Below are 6,482 nucleotides of genomic sequence, written 5' to 3'. Positions count from 1 at the left end.
TTACTTTGGTCCATAGTACTTTCTGTGGCACCTCTGTAATAAGCATGTCTCTCAGTGTTTCCTGCAATGCTCATTTTATTTTTACAAACTCCCTTAGGTTCTGTTTTTCAGGAATATCTTGATCTCTACTTCATATTCTATGTACAATTGTGCTGGGTATAATATTCTTGGTTGACAGTTTTGTTCTTTGAGTGTTTGATATATATCATTACTTTGTCTTGTTGATTGAATGGTTTCTGCTGAGAAATCAGCACTTAATCTTATTTTCTCTATATTTTAGGTTACTCTTCGTTTCTCCCTCACTGCTTTCAGAATTCTCTCACCATTGGTTCTGGCAAATTTGACTATTACATGCCTTGTTGTTTATCTTTTGGGGTCTATTTTATATGGTGTTCTTTCAGCTTCTTGAATATATATTCTCTTATTCATTATGCCTGAAAAGTTTTCTTCTAATAATTCTTCCACAATTTTTGTGGTCTGTTTAGTGGCTTCTTCTTGTCTGGGATTCTGATTATGCACATAGTATTTCTCTTGATGGTATCCCACATTATTATTAAGTTTTCTTCTTGTTTCTTCCTTTATTATCTGCGTTTTACTTTAGCAGATCAGTGGAGAAAATTCTATCTTCTATTTCACTCATTTTGTGTTCCATATCTTCAACTTTGTTCATCATGTTGCCAGTATCTGAAACATTGGTCCTCATATTTTTGATTGCGGGGTTTTTTTTTTGTATTTTCAGAGCCTCTAATGCTTCCTTTGTTTTATCTGCATTGTTGTTTTTTTTAAGCTCCTCTTGGTGTTTGCTTTTATGTCCTGTAATGCTTCATTTGTTTTTCACCCACTGAAAATATTCAATTATTGTTGTTTTTTTTTTTAAATTTCTGTGTCAGAAAATTACATCAGACTTTCTGGCTCCAGGAAATCCATTGATATTGTGTCATTTTAGGGAGTGACAACTTGCTTTGGTTTTGTGTAGGGAATGAGGTAGGCTTCTTCCTATGTGCCATGGTTGTAGTAGAGTTTTGTTGCCTTAGGCAATATCAGGTTCTTGATCTGAAATCACTGCTCCAGAAGAGGGTGGGGCAGCTACCCTGTCTGGGTTTCTCTCTGCTTCTGACCCAAGAGAATATCTCCTTCATTTTGATAGACAAAGGACCTGTGAAAGCAGCTTCCTCTGTCATACAACTGCTGCAGCTAGGCCAGCGTTATGAGCTCTAGGCTAAAGGCAATTAATGGACTGGATATGAGGAGGCACAAGGTAGATCACAAAGACCTGACTGGAAAACCAGGAAGCCTTGGTTTTCCCATTGAGAATGAGCTCCAGCTGTCTCGCTCCCTTCTGATTGAGCTTAAGGGGATCCCACATCATCTAGCCAAACAGCAGTGACTCTTACAAAGTACTTAATTCAAATTCCAGCATCACTCGTGGTGTTTGAAGCATTGGACATCAATGACAGAATACCAAATGAGTTGTGGGATAATATTGAGGATATGATCTATTTGGGGGGGGAGGAAGCAAAAGGTCACTAAAAAACTAGAAGAGAAAGAAAAAAAAATAGATGTCAAAAGAGACACTAAACATTTCACTAGAGCATCAAGAAGATATAACAAAGGAAGAGATTCTGAAATAAAAAAGCTGAACACAATATTTCAAAAGGTAGCTCAAGAAAACAAAGCAAATTACTATAATAAATTAGGCAGAAACCTAGAAGTAAAGAATAAAAAGGGAAGAACACACTCAGCTTTTCTCAAGCTGCAAGAACTGAAAACCAAATAAGCCTCTAGTTGCAATACTTAGGGATCCTATGGTTAAAATCTTGAGAGATCTTAGAAACATCAAAAAAAGATAGAGGGGAAAAAATAGAATCACAATATTTAATTGGTGACACAGAAATAATTCATTAAGTACACATGAGGAAGATCTGAATTGCTTGCTGCAGAAGGTCAAGGACTGCAGCCTCAATATGAATTGAAGCTCAACATCAAGAAAACAAAGATTCTTGCCACTGGGCTGACTGGCAGCATCATGATAGATGGTGGAGAGATTGTGATCGTCAACAGTTTTAGTTTGCTTGGCTCCACACTCAACACTTTTGACACTGGTATCCAGAAAATTTAAAAATGTATTTCTTTGGGAAAATCTGCTGTCAGAGACCTCTCAAAAGTACTTGAAGAACAATGATGTCAGTCTGGAGACTAAGGTGTGCCTGATACAGACCATGGTCTTTGCAATCACTTGCTATGCATCAAAGAGATGGACAGGGAAGAGAGATAATAGAAGAATTGATGCCTTTGACCTGTAGTGTTGGAGAAGAGTGTTAAATAACATGACTGCTAAAAGAACAAATAGGTTCATCCTGGAGAGAATGCAACCAGGCTTCTCCTTGGAGGCAAGGCTTCTGAAACTTGGTCTGACATTTTTTGGATGTGTTGCAAGGAGGGACCAGTCCTTAGGTTGGAGGGACAGTGCAAGATAGGACAACCCTCAAAGAGTTGGATTGATTCAGTGACTGGGGTATTGGAGGTTAGGTATGTTGGCAACAATTAGATTGGCACAGGATAGAGAAGGTTTTAGGGCTGTTGTACATAGCGTCGCTATGAGTCACAGGTGACTCGACAGCACATAACAACCATATCATCAAGAACCAAAGGTAATGAAAGAAAGAAGGTCATGCTGCAATAAAAGCATTGGCAAAAAATAAGGTCTCAAAGATTAATAGGATGCCAACTGACAAGTTTCAAATGACAGCTGCAGTCTGGACTTATTCATCAGTCTATGGCAGCTTTATAGGACAGCTGCCTGGCTGACTAACTAGAAGAGATTCATGTTTACTCCCATTCCCGAGAAATGTGATCCCACAGAATGTGGAAATTATTAAACAATGTCATTAGTAACTCAGACACAATATAGCCAAAATGCTTCTTAGAAACAAGGATAGTCAGTGAGACTTTGTCTCACATCATTTGCACATTTTTTCAGGAGTAACCAATTCCTGGAAAAGGATGACATGTTTGGTAACATAGCTGGTGAGCGATAAAGAGTTGCAAATGACTCGATAGCACATAACAACAACAACAAAAAAAAAAAACAAGATAAGATTGCCATTATGAGTCTGCATCAACGAAGTGGCTATTTTGCGTTTCATAAAATTAAATGTCTGAAAATCTATTGTTGCAAAGACAGATCAAATGTTTTGAAATTTCACATTCTCAGCTTCCCAATCAAAACTGCTAATAATATATATTTCTGTGAAAAGCAAAGTTCCCTTTCAGGGAGGCAACACTGAAATGCAGTGGACTTGAAATTGCTTTAGAAAAGGACTGCATATTTTGGCATAGTGATGGACTTTATGTGATAGATCTGTGTCAGAAACCCTATAATCCATTTTTCTAAAAGGAGCCCAAAATGAGAAATCAAGTAAAGAATTATCCTATTTCGTTTAATTTTTAATGTGAATTTGAAGTATCCATTGAACTAAGTCTCCATTTCTTAGAATAAGATTTAAATTAATTTAACAGTGTATCAAGTCCATTACAGGATTCATATGTTAATAGTAATTGTCATAAAATATATTTCATCCCTTTGAAGCAATTGTTGGATATGTTTTTGAGTTATTTAGATATTAGGCTATAGAGATTGAATAATAGATGCCCAGATGTAACATAGTCCAGTGATTTATGGTTCAGAGAAAACTGTGAATTTGATTTATAGCAAAAATTCAACATATATGTGTAAGTTTTATAAAGTAGAATTAATTGCTTTTGTTTAATTCTTAGAGGAGATAGTGGCTAAGAAATGTTTGGAACCAGTGCACTTGGAACTACTTTGTAAAATAGATAGACCCTAGACAACTGAATTGAATCAATGTTCCAATGACATAAATTAAGTAGTTTTACATTTTTTCCAACTCACATTTGTGTAATAAGGTATTTGCAGTTTTGTTTATAGAGGTATTTTTTCCAGTCTAAGAAATACATATAACACTGAGTAAATGTCCCTGTTGTAGTGGTGATGGCATAGAGTCTATTCTAACACACTTTAAAGGAAGAACTCCCACAAGGAACCCTTATGATATAGCTCACAAGGAGTTACACTGCTAACACAAAAACTGTGCAGAAAGATAAGAAATCTTCTTCTTGCTATTGTATGTAGTAGAGGGGGAATTGACCCATAGCCGCCCTTTAACAGACCAGATTTTCAGAGGCAGTTAATTGCAAGGGAAGAAATTGCCCATCTTTGTTCCTCAAAGTACTTTGTGGGTTTGAACTATGTACCTTTGATTTGCCGGTAAAATTCCTTAATACTAAGCCACCAGAACTCCATAGTCTAATTAATTATTAGCTAGATAGAACATATTATTTCTCAGTTGAGGATCCTTAGCAGTAAAGTGGTCTACATGTCAAGATGCTAAAAAAAGTCAGAGCTGCTTTTTCACAACAGGTTTGTCACCAGACTATTGGTGCGGGTGAATATCATTACAAAATCCAAGTCAAAATAGGAAAGACAACCCATATCAGCATTATTGTCATTAGACACATAGATTCTAGCAAATCCACAGCAAATGGCCACCTGATCTGCAAATGTGGTGGGATTGACAAAATAACCATTGATAAATTTGTGAAGGAAGTTAATGACATGAGAAAAGGATCCTTCATATACACAGGGGTCTTGGATAGACTGAAATCTGAATGTGAGTGTGGCATCACTGTCGGCATCTCCCTGTGGAAATTTGCAACAAGCAGGTATTATGTGACCATCATTGGTGCCCCAGGACACAGAGACTTTATCAAAAACATGATACAGAAATATCATAGCCTGACTGTGCTCTTCTGATTGTTGGTTCTGGTGTTAGTGAATTTGAGGCTGGTACATGAGAGAAAGATTCGAGATGAGATGGATTGACTCAGTGACTGGAGAAATAGACTTAGTTCTTTCAGAGACAGTGAGATTGGCTCAGGACAGGGCAGGGTTCATAGCTAATGGACGAATATAAGATTGATATGAGTCACAGGTGACACATTGGGCACAAAAACAGCAACAACAACATCTCAATGAATGGAAAAACCTGTGAGCATGCCCTTTTGGCTTACACACTAGGTATGAAGCAAATAATTGATGGTATTAACAAAATGGATTCCACCAAGTCACCCTATGACCAGTAGAGATACAAGAAGGAAGTCAGCACCTACATGGTACAACCCTGACACGGTAGCCTTTGTGTTAATTTCTGATTGAAATGATGACATGCTGGAGCAAAGTGCTAATATTCTTTGGTTCAAGAGATGGAACATCACTCAGAAGGTGATCCAGAAATGTGAGTAGAACCACACACCGCCTGATGCTTTGGAATGCTTTCTATTACCAACCCATTCAACCGACAAGTCCTTATGCCTACCTCTGGAGGATGTCTACAAGATAGTACAGAGTGGAGACTAGTGTCCTCAAGCCTAGCATGGAGATCACATTTGCTACAGTAAATGTTACTACTGAAGTAAAGTCTACTGAAATGCACAGTGAGGCTTTGAGTGAAAGGTGACAATATTGGCTTCAATGTTAAGAACTTCTCTGTGAAAGATATCTGACATGCAAAGTGGCTGGTGACAGCAAAAATAAACCACCAATGGAAATAGTTAGCTTCACTGCTCAGACAATCATCTTAAACCATTATGGTCAAATAAGTGTTGGTTTTAGACCTGTGCTAGATTGTCATCAAGTTCATATTGTTTGTAAGTTTACTGAGCTCAAAGAGAAGACTGATAGCCATTCTGGTTAGAAGTTGGAAGATAGCCCCAAATTCTCGAAGTCTAGTGATGCTTGTGTTATAAATATGGTTCCTCAGAAGCCCATATGTGTGGAGAGCTTCTCTGGCTACCGTATTCTGGGTCATTTTGCTGTCTGTGACATGAGATAGACTTGCTGTAGGTGACATAAAAGCAGAGGACAGGAAGGCTACTGGAGCTGGCAAGATCACTAAGTCTGCTCAGACAGCTAAATGAATATTACCCATAACACCTGCCACCCCAATCTTAATCAGTGGTGGAAAAATGGTCTCAGAACTGTTTGTTTCAATTGGTCATTTACGTTTAACAGTAAAAGACTACTTAATGACAACATTGTAAAATCTTCGGAAGGAAAGGAATGTTTTGCGGACCATGTTTTCTTTTTTGTGTGTGGCAGTTTTAAGCTACCAGTTCTAAAAAGCAGTACTTTTTAAATGGAAGCAACGTGACTAAAAATTTGCGACAGAATTTTGAGACTCATCAAAATAAAATTTAATAAGGAAAACAAGTCAGTGGTTGGAATTTACTAGTTGTTCAGTGGGAGAATGATGTAACTATTAGTATTTATAAAGAGTATCAAAATCATGTATCACAGTTCTGCTTTGTTCTACATGGTTGCTAGGTTTCTTAATAAACTCAGTTAACACAGATTAGATTTTCATCTCTGTATCTTTTCAACCTGTATGCAGAACAGATCATCC

General features: G+C 37.3%; 1 pseudogene; it reads left to right on the top strand.

Annotated features, from left to right (window-relative positions):
• The first annotated feature begins 4,405 nt into the window (after positions 1-4,405).
• Positions 4,406-5,997, top strand: LOC102874077 (annotated as a pseudogene).
• Positions 5,998-6,482: the final 485 nt, after the last annotated feature.

Source organism: Elephantulus edwardii, unplaced genomic scaffold, assembly GCF_000299155.1.
Source record: "Elephantulus edwardii isolate Elephantulus edwardi_28Jun2011 unplaced genomic scaffold, EleEdw1.0 scaffold00002, whole genome shotgun sequence".
NCBI lineage: Eukaryota > Metazoa > Chordata > Mammalia > Macroscelidea > Macroscelididae > Elephantulus > Elephantulus edwardii.
The sequence above is the reverse complement of the archived record's forward strand: the minus strand, read 5'-3'. Positions and strand labels throughout refer to the sequence as shown.